Source organism: Ursus arctos, unplaced genomic scaffold, assembly GCF_023065955.2.
Source record: "Ursus arctos isolate Adak ecotype North America unplaced genomic scaffold, UrsArc2.0 scaffold_3, whole genome shotgun sequence".
In the NCBI taxonomy this organism is placed as follows: domain Eukaryota; kingdom Metazoa; phylum Chordata; class Mammalia; order Carnivora; family Ursidae; genus Ursus; species Ursus arctos.
Genome location: NW_026622985.1, coordinates 21143281 through 21161576, shown reverse-complemented (window position 1 = coordinate 21161576; position 18296 = coordinate 21143281). Strand labels below are relative to the sequence as shown.

Sequence of the window (18296 nt, the reverse complement as noted above, 5' to 3'; positions counted from 1 at the left end):
GATGAAAAGTGTACTACCCAGGAAATGCAGAGACTGAAACACTAAAGGTATTCACATTATTTATTAGGATCTAACTCTGTTTTCTCTAATCACATTCTGTTTAACAATAATAATCTAGATGGTCAAGGGTTAGAGATTAATGGCATTATTGCTAAATTGTTTTGCTAACAATATCCAGTCACTGAGGTTTTACTAAGTGTCAAGCCCTTCTTTTTGCTGGGGAGGTACTGATGAGGAAGACCTGTGTGCTTCCTCATGAGCTTCCTTCATCTTTCTCATGAGCTTGGATACTCTGACCACCATCTTCATTTGGAAGAGCCCCAATTTTGGCACCACAGTCTGTCATTTCCAGTCAAGGTGAATTCACCTCATTTACCAATGCAATTTTCATATATAGTAGCTAATGCTCTGATGTCAGGTCGGTACTCAGTAAATGCAAAAAGTAAAATAAATGCCTGGTGGTGTCGCTAATTGCAAAAATAAAGGGACATCACTTGCATATAGTTATAAGACACCCTGGGCCCCCTACATTGCTAATCAATTAAAATGCACATATTTTAATAATAATATAGCTGCAGTTTCTGGATAAATGTACCAACATTACAGGTTTCCAGTAAATGCTAGCTAGTCTTAAGTCACTGAATCAGGCTGTACTATGTCTAAGACTATTACAATTGAAATCCAAGGTAGTTCCATGTAAGGAAAGAGAACTGAGGGAGGTGACAAACCGGATCTCGTGTTTAATACACTTCCTTGCAGAATTCATTGAATGAGAATTTTAATTTTCTTTAGTCCAGATATAAGCAAATTCCAGTAAGAGCAAGATAGCAAATATCCTGTGGGGCCATATGACCTTGTCACAACTATTCAACTCTGCCACTGTAGCTTGAAAGCAACCATAGACAACACTTAAATGAAGGGGCATTAGCTATTGTCGAATAAAACTTTATTTACAAAAATACGCAACTGGCCAAATTTGTCCTACCTACGCCCACCCAGTTCTAACTCTTCAGATTCTCCTTCCATGTTCTCAGCTGCTTTCAGGCTGGCTTCAATGTGGAAAATAATACTTAACTCAAACCTTTCTTCACTTCCTTAATTATCTATCATAGAGGTGAGACACCCAACACATCAGAAAGCAATGCTTCCTACCTTCTCTTTCATAGAAGTGTGTGTTCTTCATGTAAAGAGCTGCAGCTGGTGGACCCCTTGTAGTTAATTATTGAATTGGACACTTAACTGTGACCCTAAAAGATAATTGTCCTCATTATTTTTATACTTCAAATGATTGTCTTTTTTGTTTTTGCTTACATTACATTTCTGTCTGCATTTCTCCACTTCATTTTTCATGTATTCACTTTCATAGTGAGAAATTGTTCATAATTTAGCCAGTCATGTCTTATGTCATTAAATCAGTCTAACATATTTAATAATTTTAGATTTCAAGTGATTATGACATCATAGACATGGGTCTTAGTGAGTCAGATTTAACTTTCTTCAGATTGCATCCAGTTCTACTACTTGTCATGGTTTTTTCTCCATTACAGGATTCCATAACATATACTAACACCAGTAATTAGATGTGTGGGTATATCAGACGGACTAGAAAATTGAGACAGATAATTCAAACCTAAAGATAATTTTAAGTAGAATTATATTCCAATATTGCTCAGAAACGTCTTTGGAAAAAACTCATCAAAATAATTAAAATATCTCAATTTATTCTATATAATGTAAACATAACTTGAAATCAGGGATATCTTCCATCACAACAAGGACAACTTGTCCATATTACCTGAAAATATCTATTTATGTAGTTTGTTTTAACTGTTCAAAAAAATGTGAATTGTATCTCCATTACACTATTATTTTCACAAGGTATATATTAGTTCTAAATAGTAGTCTTGTTGGTGGAAACTATTTGAATACGTATGCGAACATAGTGGTTGTCACTTTCAGCGTATAGACTATTTTTGTTAGAAAAAGGCCACCAATTTCTTATCGTTAATTATACAGAAAACCAATAATTGTCTAGTTTAAGGTAAGTTTCTATATCAAGTTTGCATTATAGACATCATGAATATAAGAATTAATATGCCTAGATAAGGACACTGTTTATACTTTTAGTGATAGCATTGATGTCAATATCTTGGAATCATAGAAATTTGTCATATTAATATTCAGTTAATGTAACGAAGCAAGGTGGTCTTCATTGTAAGTCTGTAGTCAAGAAAAATGTTGATTCACTAAGTCCATTCATAATGACAGACAATGGGTTTTCTGTAGAGCTATCATTTTTGATGTTCAATTCCACACTCACTTACACAGTTAGAGGCGTGATTACAAAATATGACAAACATTCCACCTTCCCACCTAGTGGCAAAAAAAGCTTGTGCTAAGACACTGGAAGTCTGACTTAGCAGTCAGCCGCTCTCTTCAAACAGACTAGCCCCTGGGAGCAGAAGTTGCACCGTGGCCCTTCTGTCGTCAGCAGGTCATGTCAGGTTGAAATGAGCCCGTGCCTCTGCATAGTTGATATGCCCTCTTCTCCTTGTCAACCCCAGACAAGCAGATAGGAATTCCAGCAATCAACAGCAGAAAAGTGTTTATACAGCTTGAATTGTTTTTGACCAGCAAAACCGACTTTTCCTCTGTATGCCATAATTCTGTTATAAGATGATACATTTAATGTATTCAGAAGTCAGAAAAATCGTCACCACCATCATTACCGTATCATCAAAATAGTTAACATTTATTGAGGGCTTAGTATGTGCCATGAACTAGGCTAAGTGCTCGACAGTCTTTGCCACATTTATAATCCTCACTATAGCGGTAAGGATGTAGATTGTCTTAAGTGTACAGAGAGGGAAATGCTGGCTGAAGAAGTTAAGTAGCTTACCCAGTATCACACGTTATTGAGAGGAATGGCTGTAATTTAGACCTAGGCTCTCTGACTGTAGAGCTTAGACTCCAAACTCTGGCTCGAAATCATCACCCGGTAAATTTAACATTCAAAATCTGTAGTATTGTAAACAAGCCTCTGAGACTCATCACTAAGAATGAGGGGTCCCTAGAGAACATCTCCTCTCTGGCCCACCTCTAGTACAGTTTCACAGTCACAAAGATGTCCAACAAAGGGAGGTCGTGCTGTACACAGCTGGGGAGACTGTCTTCTGACCCAAGTATTCTGAGCCTTTCGCTCTATTACCAGTGACGCGGGAGTGACTCTAGACAAGATGGCCACTGGTAGTAAGACTTGCAAGGCCTGAAAGAAGAGGGGTTCATACTGGGTGGACCTTAACATAGGGATGTTGGCACTGGTTGGAGCAGTAGGGGCAACCACCCAGCTCTGCATTTTAGAGAACAATGAGCCCCACTCAACATCTTTCCTTATTTCATCTGCAGACGGGCAGATGGACCAAGTTTCTACTCTGTGGAGCAACAGAAAGAAGTTAGCCCAATTTTTCCTGACAGACACCAAATCCATGAGAGTACAGCACTTAGCAATGTATTAAGAAGTCTTGAAGTTGCTAACTAGAAATGTAACTGTCACTGTTCATAAAGAAAGAAAAATTCAATGAAAAAAGTGCAAAATGTAGAGTTGAACAGCTGTGACTTTTGTACAAATGTGGTTTTTTTTCTCCTCTTTTGTGAAATTATGTCTGCTGGGTACATTTTGGTTTCAATGGCAGTTACACAATTTGCTTAACTAGCTAGTCCAGAAGACACAATTTCCTGGAACAGCTTTCATGCAAAGCTGCCTCATCTGGCACAGACGGAGAAGCAAACCATATAACTACAGTTAAAATGATAGTGGGCACTGACAGATGTGATTCTCATGTAAAGGTTTTACAAGTTTTTCATGTGATGTCACACATCTGCTACTATAAAGTGTTACTTGTGTACAATTCCAGAAAGTCTGAAAGATACCGCATAATATCTTCAATGTAACATTAAATGTAAAAGGAAAATCACGTTCATTTCATGGTTAATGATGAGCATTCGTCATGATGTTGCAAGTTGGAAAGTAGCTAGAGAGGATTTCAGCTCTGTATCTTATCCTAAGAATGCTTCTCTCCTTCATGGCTTTAAGTAGTTTTCTAAATCTTCCCGGGAAAATTTCCTAACTTTAGAATTTCTTACAAGTCAGCATGAATGTAAAACATTTCTAATTAGAAATAAACAGAAAAAAAATACCCTTTTGAACCCTGTTTGTTCTTAGAGAATTGTTTTTCCGATAGTGAAAGTTAATTTTTCAAACTTTCAGCTTTTCCCATCAATCTGCAGACACTAGCGAACTTTTCTTGATGCTTTTTAGACAGTTGTTTAACAAAGAAATCCTTTCCTCGACTTACAAATTTATGTCATAGAAGGTACTAAACTGGAATGCCATTGTTGGTGAAGTTGCTCAATGGTATTCTATACTAGGGTGAGCTCCAGATCTTGTCAATAACACGCGGCCACATCAGTTATTGTCATTTAGTAGCCAGGAGTATGGGTTGCAGAGTGTTACGGTGCCAACCCTGCATCTTCCCAGCTGTGAGATCTCCAGTAGACAGGTTATGGAGACGGAGGATGAAAAGGAGGAGAAGGAGAGAGAAGGGAGAGAAGGGAGAGAAGGGAGGAGAGGAAGACCTTTTATTTTGCACTTACCACATGCCAATTAGTATTCTAAGTGCTTTACATATACTAACTCATTTAATACTCACACACACACACACACAAACCCTGTAAAATTTGTATTGCTATCCCCATTTTATAAAGAAACTGAGGTACAGATAGTTTTACAAGTACTAAATAATAGAGCTAGAATTTGAACCCGGGCAGTCTCATTCCACAGCTGGCGTTTAGCAGTTAACAGGTATATAGTAAGTGCTCAATAAATGTTAGTTGTTTTTATCTTCTATCTCCCAGTAACATGGATAAGGCCTTGACTTATGGCATTACTCTGTAGCTCATTCGTGATTACAACATACCTCCCAAAGCGAACAACTCTAAGGGAAACTATTTGATTTTTAAGAAATATGTAATTTAATCTCATGGTAAGAGCATGCCACATGGCATTAAGACTGCTGTTCCTTTAGAATTAGTGATAATCCCATAAGCGCATTGAAATGATAAAGCAAGGACTGAAGAGCAGGATGTTTCTGTGGCTTCCAAAAGGGTTGAGATTTCAGAGTAATCCATAAGGATGTTATTTTTGTCATAATTATCTATAGTACATGTCATCTTATATAGCTGGGGATTTGTGAAAGTAATAGTAGAAATAATAATGTTTAAGGCACTATTTTAACTTTTAATGTACTTTCACATCCATTATCCCAAATGACAGTCACAACATTTACAAATGAGGGAACCAATCCCCTAGGACTTCACTGAGTCCTCCAAGGACAAATGGCCAGTAAGGTTGAAGTTTGATGAAGGCTGATGCCCTGTAGAGCTAAGAGGGACCACTCAGTAGAGTAGCTCTGTTTTTACATTAATATAAAATGTCTACCCTTTACAAAATATTTTCTCATATTTATTAAACAAGCATAAATCAGTTCACTTCACAGTCAAACAAAAGGAGCAAGTGTATTAGAATAAATATGGAGTACCTGATTTCTTCTGAACTACAGGAAGCTCTTTTGTGCTAAGTCAACAGCCTTCCATTTTTACCTTCCATGCCCTGAAGCAGGCCAATTTCATCATCTGTGGCATCATTCCTTTCAGCCTGGAAGAAACAAGCAATCTAGCGTCATAAGTGAGGGACACACCCTAGCTCCATGCATGTGCTCTTTACATTACACTAGCATTTCTGATAGTTCGTAACTGGCGATTTCTATTTACCTCCTCTGGACCACTTACTGATATTAGATAAATTTCAATGGCTATTAAATTACACTGTGGTTCAACCACAGATTGGTACAAGGGCTTATGGCTTTCTTTTACTCTTTATGCCAGAGCCCCTCAAATATTTTTAAACTGTGATCCATTCAATCAAAATGAAGTCCCAAGTCCAATCCTCTTACCACGACCATCCAGTCAAGATCTGAATGCACACCCCTCATCCACTGCTTATCTGAGATTAGAGATAATTTTTCATGCTGTGAGGCCTTTCACCACTTTTGGTTCGTTCTCATCTGAACAAAATGTGTTCTATATTCTAGTTACCTTCTCCTCCCCTGAATGTCTTTTCAAATGAAGGAAAGAAAACTTGACTCTGTCATTCAAAACACCCTTGCTAGCAACTGTTTGCTCTCATAAACCACCTTATTTAACAAATCTTCGGATTCCGATAAATAATATTTTGAGCATTCAGAAGTTTAAATTGGTTTAATTGCAGGTGGAGTTTTACAAATAACAATGAATTATTCACCCATGGCATCAGAGTTACATATAAATGTTAAGAAAAAAAAGATATTTTTTACAATTCTAATGGACTATTTTCTTTGTCTTGAAGTCAGTAATAAAAGACAGGGGGGTTACTACTCCAGCGTCACTTTTCTTTGAAAATATATTTGTGAATATATTCATAAATACTTTGGGAGGAGTTGTTTGTTTTTAGGCATTTTTTATGAATCTAGCAGATTAAATTGGGCTCTTGGTTAGGTGCTTTTGCAGAGGTTAAGCACAGGCACATAGCCCAGTAGTACAAAGCAGGGGAACTTAGTGGAGAGGCAGTAATGTGAGGGACATAGTCCCTAAGCCGTCACCATCCCAGGGAGAGAGGGCAGAATGGTCAGAACTGGAAACACCAGGCTGTGTGCTCCTGAAGAAAGACCATGCTTCCTCCTCCTCCCCCATTTTTATAGGACCATGAGAACTTGAAAGTAGCCTTATGAAGTCAAGAAAGATAGTCTGCATTTGGGGGACTGCTGTTCAAGGGAGTCGCAGACAACCTTTTGAGCCAGATATGAGCTGTGTGGAGAGTATTATTCCTGCACTGAGAAGACCCAGAGCCCTGTGGGAAGGGCCATCCCTCCTGCTGGAGGAGGGGACCCCAGTCCAATTTTGCTCATAGCGAGGCAACCCAAAGAAATCTGCCGCCATCTTTCACTGGACAATCCTGCTTTCCTCTTTCCAAGACAATGTTATATAACACATAAAGAAATCATTGTTATTACTCTAGAATGTGTGTAACAGTTAGTTTATGTAGCTTAGTTATTCTCTCTCTGGCTTAGACATGCTAGGCTTCTTGTGGATGAACTGTGGATTGTTGTCTCATGCTCCCGATCTGTATCATCACATACTTTGGAGTCCTATCTTAGACTGAGACTAAGTTCTAAAGTTAGCACATGAAGTGAAAATTGCATAGAGTCAAAATTATCCTAAAAAATCCCTTGGAATCACAGCATGTTGAAAACTAGCATAGTGAAACAACACAACCATTTTTCCCCTTTGGTGTTAGAAAAGAATTCTTTCTGGAACTAAAGTATTTGGCTGGCATTTAGGTCTTTTAGACCTTCAATAGATACATAACTGGAATCACATTCAGCTCAGGGAGATGCTAATACTGGCAGAGGGATGAGGGAGCTTAGTCAAAACAAGGAAGTGGCCGATTGATGTCCTTCTTTGGGCAGTCTATTATTGAATACAGTGGAGGATGGTCACCCGAAGTGGGTAAAATGTAATGCCTTCCACCCCCACATGAGAACTTTAATCTCATCTCTTTCAGTATGCAGATAATGTTTTTCACAATTCGTGTGGTGTCACAGACCATGATGTTAGTAATAGCTGTCCTTTTTGCATCCATGATTTTGAATTCACAGGCGGGTAGAAAATTACACTTAACCTCACAGGCTTTTATCTGTCAAATGAGTGGTTTGGATTAGGTGATTGCTGAGGTCTTTTCTAGTTCAAGGAATATCCACTGCACCTGTGTTAACAAGGATAACTTTGGCCATTTTCCTGTATGAGCCTCATTATTTTCTCATTATAACTGCTGATCAAAGAATACTTAAAATGTGAAAGCATTTTCTTTCAATTTCCACTTGTTATTAGGCTAAACAATAACATATATATTACCATTTTAAAATTTTTATTTTAATGGTTTTAACAACCCCATCACATGAGTGTTATGGAAAGAAGCTTCCTAAAAGGGTGGATGATTATAATAGAATCTTCTTACAAAGCTATGAAAAAAATATAAATGTACTTGATATCTATGGACCTGAGATGATGTTATGATTGTCATTAAAAGGGCAGAAAGATAAAGATAAACTTATAAACAAAAAGTCAGGGTAAGAACTATATTTTTCACCGTTATCAAGGCTGAATGCATTCAAAGGGAGTATTTTTGTCCCCTTTTTTATGATATGAAGTGACAGTGTTAAACATTATTTATTATGAACATTTAACAGGCGACTTCGTATTTAACTAGATGAAATTGTATTACAATAGACTCAGCTAATTGTTTAATAAAAACAGATAGATTACAAAAAGTTTTATTATCAAATTTCACGTTTAAATTCAATCTAGCTAAGTAAGATGAACTTTAAAATTGTCAAGAAAAAAAAATATTCTGTGGCATAGAAGGTTAACTTGATGTACTACAGGCAAAAGATAGTTTGCTGTGATAAACGGATAAAATTCGTTTTGCACTAATTTAGTCTGGAAGAAACTCACCTTCAGGTGTGCAGTTTCTGACAGCTTATTAAGTACCACGTGTTAAGTACTACATAATATTAAAACATTAGTTCAAATCTCCATTAAGCACAACACTCATGTGTGGAGGCTAACGGAGTCCCCTCATCCTGTTCTTATTTCACTTTCTTTAGTTTTAATTGGGTGCAAAAAAAAAATGTGAATATATTTTCAGATAGATAAAATGGTAGGAACGATTGTTCTATTTTCTGTAATATTATTTAGTAATTTAGTTTGTGGGATTGACTTTATACTACTTAGTAACTATTAGCTCAGAAAAATGATATTAATAGCTACCATTTAGTAAGCACTTGGTAGTTGGTATCTTACATAACTCATTTAATCATTATCATCGCCACAACACTTTACTGTTGCTGTTATTCCTGTTTTATGGGCAAGCCATCAAGCTAGTAGGTGGTAGAATAGAGTTACAGCGCAGGACAGGAATTTAGAGACTTTATGTTATCTGTATTTAGGCTATACTTAACCCTCGCACTCTGAATATAACAATAATATTAAAATCAACTTAAATTTACATCATGTTTCATCTTTAAACACTTTCATATATTTTATTTTATTTTTATTTTTTTAAGATTTTATTTATTTATTTGACAGAGAGAGAGACAGCCAAGCCAGCGAGAGAGGGAACACAGGCAGGGGGAGTGGGAGAGGAAGAAGCAGGCTCCCAGCGGAGCAGCCTGATGTGGGGTTCGATCCCAGGACTCTGGGATCACGCCCTGAGCCAAAGGCAGATGCTTAATGACTGAGCCACCCAGGCGCCCCTAAACACTTTCATATATTTTATCTGTGTGCTCTTCAAAACAGTCCTATGAGGTAAGTAGAATATTTCCAGATGGGCAGTTGCAGTTTGGACATATTAGAGGAATTTCACAAAGGTAGTGAGTGAGTGACTGACCTAATCTTCAAATGTAGCTTAAGCCCCAAATACTAATTTGGTCTCAAAAACAGGAGAGAGTGACGACTCAGACTCATTGTCAGTGGCTTTCACGTTAGTGAAACCCAGGCGGTTCATGTGAGATTGAGGACACCAGAGAGGGCGGGTGGCTCCCCTCACCTCTGTTATTCCCCATGAGTCCACAGTTCAGAGTTACCTGTTATGTGTGGGTGGGGGGAGAGCTCACCAGCGCTCCACTGTCTACCATGTTAGCATATAAGGAACTTCTTGCTGAGTAAGTGTCTCATTTTCATTTCTTATTGTATCACTGGACCTCAGCAGGACCTAACATGCCCTTTTCAAAATCTGAGACAAGACATGCATATTTGTGTAAGTGACTACCTCGTTCTTACTCACATACAACTTTGACCTGTTCATAAATATTAGTGCAGAATTATCTTATTATCAATATCATAATTGCCAGAGACATGGCCCATGTTCAACTTCCAGAGTTTCAAGGGCACCGTTCAAGAAAATTGAGTTAGGATTGACCCTAAAGGAATTGAAAAGGCGATCCTTAAAGGAGACTCCTCTGGCTTGAAAACCACATTATGCAAAACCAAGTCTCCTGGTTCCTCACCATGTTCTCATTACCATTTCATTTTTCACAGTATGCAAAACATACATGCACACACATATACACGGAAGCCCATATTTCTATGTACATAGTCGTTGGGTTCTTTAAAAAAAATAAAATTATTTAATCAAAATAATATGCTGTATTTTCAAAATGTTTGCCTTCAGAAAATCAGCAGGTAATTTACAATACTGTCAAAGTTACCAGTTTCACAGTGAATCCTGGTAAAAAGAAATTCAGAATCACTGGCCAAAGTATATTAAAAATTACTAAACACAGCCCATGTCTGCATATACATAAGTTATGTCACTTGAAAAGTAAGAGTATGTTTGTGTCGGAACCACGTAAATCAGTGTTGTTGGTTTTGGCACTACATAGAACTGCTTGTGAATCATGCATCTGTCCCTTACTGTGAGATATGCAGAAAATCGCTTATCCTCTTTGAGGAGCAGGTAAATTAAAAGTGTGGAACCTGCTTAGCTGAGGGTTTGGCATATAGCATTTGCTCAATGAATATTAGTTCCCAGCCTCCTCTACCATTCACCATCCTCCCTTTATTTTCTCCTTTCTTTGCAAGGCTGCCATTCATTCTCCAAACAATTGTTTTTTTTTCACCAGATTTTGGCACCTATTAAATAATTTAAATCAGAACAAGAACAAAGTAACTTTAAAAGTGTGCAAAATGGAATGTTCTAAAATATTCAATATCACACCTTTCATCTTCTTTATTTAGAGATTCAGAATGAAAAATACAGGCTCGGCCAAATGTGGGGGCCTAAATTTGCCAGCCTTGCACGTGTATTATAAAAAGGAACAGACACGTTATGTGAAAATACATACCCTGTTATGGCGACATAAAACAGTCATCAGTGTGAAGCTTTGCTCTTCTACTAATGGCATAATTTTAGACATAGTGTGCTAATTATGTAAAACTCTGCAACGATACTTGTCCCCCAAAAAGCAATCTGTTGAAAACAGTAGTGATGGGTGGGGGGCACCTGGGTGGCTCAGTCAGTTAAGTCTCCCTTCGGCTCTGGTCATGATCCCAGGGTCCTGGGATCGAACCCCGCATCTGGCTCCCTGCTCAGTGGGGAGCCTGCTTCTCCCTGTCCTGCTGCTCCCCCTGCTTGTGCTCTCTCTCTCTCTCTGTCAAATAAATAAATCAAATCTTTAAAAACAAAAACTAAAACAGTAAAGGAACTCATTTCCACCTTTCTTTGCTCTTGGTTCTGCTGAACCTTTATCTTCTATTCTGACTACATTTTTCCCCCATGCCTTTCTTCCCAGAGTCCTTAAATTCTCAGAATGAGAGCCTCCTGCCCACATTCAGGCCCCATGGTATCACAATAAGTGTTTTCCAGGTATTAAATAAAAGTGGTTTGTTTGTTTTTTTTAATTTTGTCAGGTGTTCTGATTCCTCCTTCATTACTTTCTAGCATGTAAAAGGAATCGCTGTGTATTTTATTTCCCACTGGTCCAGGCAGTAATAAAGACCCAATAGTCAAGCATAATACTTTTTTATATTTTTTTTACTATGGTTATTGGACCTGGAAACTTTGGGACTTTTGGTATTATATGGAGCTGGAAATATCTTCATGTCCGTTGACTGTGAGAATCGGCCACAGTCCTGCCCCAGTCTTATCCATCCTGATTAGCACTCTTTCCCTGGCTTCCTCCTTCCTGGATAATTGCAGACATCAGTGATGTTGCCTGCATGATTCCTCACTATTCTGAGTGTCTTTGCTAATTCTCTGACAGTCCTTCAAGTCAGACTCCGAAGTGTTCCTGTATCCATGGCTGTGTATGTCTGTCACTGTATATGAGTGATGTATGGAGTTCAGCAGGCTTAGACTATAGTGTGACTTCACATTTTAACAGCTCATAAATAAATAATTAATCACTGAGAACCCAGTTCAACATAGAGGATATACAGGTCAGATTACGCTCATACCTCCCAGCACACAGTAATGTCTAATTCCCTGGATGATGTGATTCTTCGTAGTGTTGGAGCATCTCTTACTCATCCTCAGAGCCCCAGGTAAGAACACTACCTCGGGCAGTGGAGGTGGCCAGTAAATGAAGCTGCAATGACTGAGAATTCTAAGGAGCACCACAACTCTCCTATTTGGCTGATACGGTAAAACTCATAATATGCCCCCCAAGTTCAGGAATAAGGCACATCCTCCACAATGGAAACTTTGAGAGCTATGGCTGTGAACTAGACTAAAGTCATATAATGGAAGTAGGGAGACTTTCTGACAAAACCACACCCCACACCATGACTTACAGCTAGTTTTCCCGTCTTACAGCTTTCATCCTCTCGCCCTGTCTCTGGCTTCCATGCCAGCCACAGGCAGTCATGTGCGTGTGTGTAGTCACTTGCCTTATACTCTAGTTGAGCAGAATTGAATATTCCTGAACACCTCTGTATCCACTACTCACTCCATTTGGCAAAATGCATTCTAGAATCTGCTTCAGTGTTGCTTTTTTTTTTTGTGAGGCTTTCCCTGAACCATCAGACTAAGTTGTCTTTTCTCCTTGTCCCAATTTACCCAGCACTGTCTAGATTTTAAAACTGAAAGTCATCACATCATGTGATGAGCACTGGGTGTTATATGCAACTGATGGATAACTGAACTCTACATCTGAAACTTATGATGTACTATATGCCAGCTAATTGAATTTAAATTTAAGAAAAAAGAGTTTAAAAAACCCAAAAACCTGAAAGTCTCATGCCCTAGGAAATCCCTTAGTCCTCGGAAACTGAGGTGGTTAGTCACCTGACGTGTTTGTCTCCCCAGTGGAAGAATACGCCCATTGTTGAGGGGGTTGTGTCATATTCATGTTTGTGTCCCCAGTGCCTGAAACACTGATAAATCAGTGACCTTCCAAATGAGACCTGAAGGACAAAGCTGTTCAATCCATGTTGGCAGATACCAATGGAAGAGGATGTTATTAGTCTTGTCTCTTAATACAGAAATATCCTGAAATAGTGTAGTCTTTTAGTTTCCCTCTAGGTAAGCTCTATCTTACCTCTAAGTTTATAACTCACTACTTAGGCTCAGTTGAGAAGCCAAAGTTTAGAAATACCTTTGATGATAATAATATTGCACCCAGCAATAACATTTAAGAAAGATATTTTATGGGAATGAGAAGAGATGGATAGAAAACATTTATTTTATTTTATTTTATTTTTTTAATTAGTTTCAGAGGTAGAATTTCGTGATTCATCAGTAGAAAACATTTTTAAGTGCATGCCCAGTGGCTCTGAAATTTTTGAAAATGAGTCTCTGTATCTTGTAGGTCCTGGGGGCTTCATGGCATGATTGGCAGTGCACATTGCTGTTTCTGCCAGGAGTAAAATATCAAGTTATCCGTGTAATTGGTAAATAGTAACGGCTAAGTGATAATACCCCTTATATGTAAAATACGTATGACAGGCCAGTGTCTTAACTAAGTAACTTAGCACTGCTGCTGGAGAAGGGGAGAGGGAGTTCACTTATCTGAAAATATATCCACATTTGGGAAGTTCAGTCTCACAGGGAATAGAGGACAGATTCCTTAGCTGTGAGAGTTGCAGTGCTAATATATGGATACTCTCCTCAGTTGGCTCTAATTCCACCTCCCATCTGGACACTGCATCCCCAGGTCAGACACCCTTTTGTCCAGGAAGAGCAGGAGCAAGTACTATGTGAATAACTGAATCTTCCCACCCACATTCACAAAGCAAACTCACATTACCCTCAGGTACAGGAGGGGATAATGAATGGACATTTATACAAAGAAAATTATCACTTAAGTGTTAGAATTGGGAAGAAATCTTTCAAGAGGTAGGATTCAATTATTCTGTTAAAAAAAATCCTCCATGTAAAATAGATTCAATTCTTCCATTTATCCAAAGCTCATATTTTAAAATAAAGTATATTTAAAACATTTGTCTTTAGACTAGTACTTTTAAAATTTAGCTTTTCAAAGCACTGTAAGACATACTTTCTATTATGTAAGCCCTGTTTTACAATTCTTTTTGTTCCTGTTTTATCTTCCCTCCTAGACTTCATGTTTGATTGATCTTTGCCCCTCCCTGCACCCTCATGCATAGTGCCGAGCAGAGTATTTGATAAACAAATATTTGATGAATCACGACAGCATTTATTGACTACTTACATCCAGGTACTGGTCTGAAGTGATTTCTTCATTTAAATTCATTTAATATGCACAACTCTATGAGGCAGGTATTACTTTTATCCCAACTTTACAGATGAAAAATTCTGAAGCACAAAAAGGGTAATTGATGTCCCCAAGGTCACATACATAGGATGTGGTGGGGCTTGGATGGGAATCCCAGCAACATGACTGTAGTGACCAAGCTCTTGATACACTGCCTTGCCTTCGGAGAAGAAGGTTGGTCCCAGGAGATCCCCACAGGGTTGTTACTCTCTCTTGGTTTCCAGAGCATGAAGTAGTTTTTACCATTTAAAACTTGATAGTAGAGAAAACTTTATGGAGTCTTCTCAAGGCTTGTTTTAAAATGAATAAAGTATACATGGGGTGGGTGCAATGTATGTGTTTGCCAATGCAGCTGCGGTCTAGGGGTCCAGATGTAAGGACGTAGTATGCAGACTTTCCTGACTACCCAGAAGTGTGGGAATCAGAAATGGGGTCACGGAAAACCTAGGGAATTCCAAGCAACCAGGAAATTCTCACTCTGATTCCATACAGAAATTATTCTGGTTTTGTTTGTTTTGTTTTGTTTTGTTTTTGCTTTTTTGTTTTTGTTTGTTTTTGTTTGTTTTTTAATGCTCCAAGTAAAATAGATTTTGGGAGGCCTCCAAAGGAGCTTACATAGAAGGAATAATATAGTGACCCACAACCCCAAATCCCAAGCTGATCTTCCCACACCCAGTGGTAAGTGGATGCCTCCCTAGGGTCCCTCATTTTGTCCCTTACATAGTGCTTTTCTGTATAAGCACATTTCTAGCGTAACACAAGGTAACAGCTACTAGTTATCAGCTTCTCAGATCCAAATCTTCCATCACCATAGTGTGCTGACGTTTTCACCTATCACAAGAATGTCTTGGACGTTTCTCTGTTTTGAAGGATTTCATGAGTCTTCACCCAAATTGGTTATATCACATAAGCTGGCCCTAAGCTTCACATAAAGTTCTATCACAAGGTATATTTTATGAGAGAGTTAAACTGGAAACCAGTAAGATCTATCACCTTTCATGTATGCCTGCCTCCCATCCATGCACTTATTCAATAAATATGTCTTGAGCACTGGACGTCTGATGCCATTGAGGAATTAGTGTGGCCACCTTGGCCACCTTGCAAATATTTCACTTGTGGTACAATCTCAACTTGAAAGCTGTTCTCTTCTCTCTCTGTCACATCAAACCAATGATCCATTTCTAAACTGTCAGCAGAAGTCAAGATGGTGGGATAGTAGCCAATGGGTACAAAAGATGTCATTTGTGACTATGTACTAAAACTTCCTCTTTCCTAAAACCCAGGAGGAGCAAGGTGGGGCAGGAAGAGGCTGAGATATGGAGGGAGCACTGGTAGTGGGGGTCAGGCGATGGCGTTGATGACCAACAGACATAACCTGTGCTGTGATGGGCTTGGGATGTACAGCTTTATTCCATCCCCTCATTGAAGGAGGTGGCAGTCAAACAAGACACTGATCTGGGACTACTTTTGGCAGCATATCATCTAATCAGCGGCAAATACATATATTTTCTCCCCTCTGTGCATGTGATGAAACTTCTGATATCAGAAGTCCTCTCTTCTGGAGCCAAAATAGCATTTCCTAATACTCCCCAAGGCCACACACAGAAAAAGAGACTTCCACATTAATCTTACCAGGCAAGAAGCTCCTTTTCACACCTTCTCGGCTTCTAACTCAGGAGGAGATTGCAACCCTCCTTGGATGATGGTGTTATCTAGGAAGCTTTTTTAATGCCCATGCCGCTACCTCATTCTGAGGTTATGGCTCTGTTGATTTAGGGTGGGTCTGAGTCTTTTCTGGTTTTGCTTTTGTTGGTTTGTTTGTTTTTGCTCCTCAGTTCGTTCAGAACTACAAAGCACTGCCACATATGAACTTATTTTAAGTTTCCATTCCATAGTGAAAGGAGGGAGTGAAGTTGCAATGAGTAAACACAAGAGCAAAGAGAGAAGGCAGTGGAATCCCGGCTTTGAACATCCTAATCCCTTTGCCATTCCACCATGGAAGCATCTCACGTCAGTAGTCCTTCCTTTTTGTGAAGGAAACATGGGGTTGTTAGGATATATCCACTGCAGAACATGACTTTTACCCCTTAGCTCGTACCACCTAAAGATTAGTAAAATATGACAATGGACTAGATAGAATTAAAGGGTAAGAACTCTTGGTAGCACCCCAGGTTCTGCTTTATATGGAAGCTAGATGAAATAGCTAGCAATTATCTCACAGAGCCTAAACAATGAGAAGTATGATGGCATTTGTCATTCACATGCTTTGTACACATTGTAAGACTTCCAAATACTTGCTAACAGGACTTGAAACTATTCATTTTGGAAGCACAAGGCAGATAAGGCTTTCTTATTCAGCTACAATCATATTTCTTTGTGATAGGTCTTTTTAAGCTTGGGAGCATTTTACATTTTAAATGAATGTCTTCATTTGTGATGATGTGAATGTTCTGTACCCATTAGTTTAGGATACTAAAGCTACACCCAGCTTCCACTATTTATGGGGTTCCAAGGCATGCCAGACTAATTCATTGATATTTTCATTCCCTGTGAACTCTAGAAACTCACTGTGGTGGTGAATGAAGTATTTTCAGAATAGTGTCCATAAAGCAGGTGGCTCTAAGTTGACTTTTCTAAGGAAATGATTATGTGCAGATGGCAGTTGGAGGAACCCAACTGTATGTAGAAATGTATTCCAGAATGTTCTTATAATATATATATTCTGAGGATAAAGTTACTCGTGTGATGAACAGTGACCTAGCAGAACAGAAATAAGACCTGAAATGAAGAGAGTAGATCCTTCAGTGCACTTCAAAGCTGTTTCTTAGTTGCTCAAAATTACTAACATGTATTAATAAACAAGTCTTAAAACACACACTCATCATTTAGCTATTTAACAAAGAAAAATATCATCTTTCAGTGTGTCCAATGCTTAGCACACAAAGATGAACACACAGAACCTGTATACAGGTGTGCATAATCTATGAGGGAAATAAGCGTGAAAGTCAGTTATTAACATACAGTATGATAAGGTTATGATAGCTTGTGATGAAATTATCATTTAGGATGTTACATACATCAGGGAAAGCTCTCAATCCAAGACTTGGGGAAAAAATATAAGACTCAATAATAGGAATACTATGTCCTCTGAATGAATGTCTTGGGTTTAACTTAAATACTCTCAAGAATATAACCAGTTTCTCTCCTCTTGAATTAGCAGCTTGAAAGCTCAGACCTAATTTGTAACATAATGCTAGCAAACGAGTAGGATCCTGTATGATCAATTTTGTCTATTGATCTTCTACCTAGATTCAACTAATATCACCCCAATTTTGTTTACTTTCTGCTGTTTTTGTTCCTTAAAAGTGCCACAGATCCCTTTAATGATGAGACAGGTTATGAGTAAATAAATAAATAAACGGTGACAAGAGAAGTCTGTTCAAGGTTTTATGAGAGCCAAGGGAAGGAGTGTAACACAGGCTGCCTGTGTTGCTAGGGGAGGCCAGGGAAGGAGTTGTAGCACAGATGGAAAAGCATCATCATGATAATGACCCTGACAGCAGCCTTGTTAATAATAGTAATAAAGAATAGCTAGACCTTGAAGAATAAGCAATAACTAGACCTTACAATTGTGGGGTCCTCCCTACATATCTGTGCTTTGCAAACATTGTTTCTCTGATCTTCACAGCAATCCCAATAAGCAGATATTTATGTCCCCATGTTCCACATGAGAATATCAGTGCTTCTGGAGCTGAGTAATTTGTCCAGGATGCCACCTCACATCCAGGTGTCTTGCTTCAAGCACTGCAGTATTGCCACCCTGAAACTCACATGGAAGGGTAAGGGGATTGACACGGTGTTGTCAATGAGAGTAGCTCCAAGTATGTCCAAGAGGGGCGTGCGGTGATGCAG

The 18296-nt window shown here is 38.6% G+C and overlaps 1 protein-coding gene across 2 annotated transcripts in view; it reads left to right on the top strand.

Annotated features, from left to right (window-relative positions):
- The window catches only part of MAGI2 (membrane associated guanylate kinase, WW and PDZ domain containing 2), a 1245024-nt gene that overhangs the window by 944990 nt on the left and 281738 nt on the right, over window positions 1–18296 (top strand). The gene's annotated exons all lie outside the window — the stretch shown is intronic.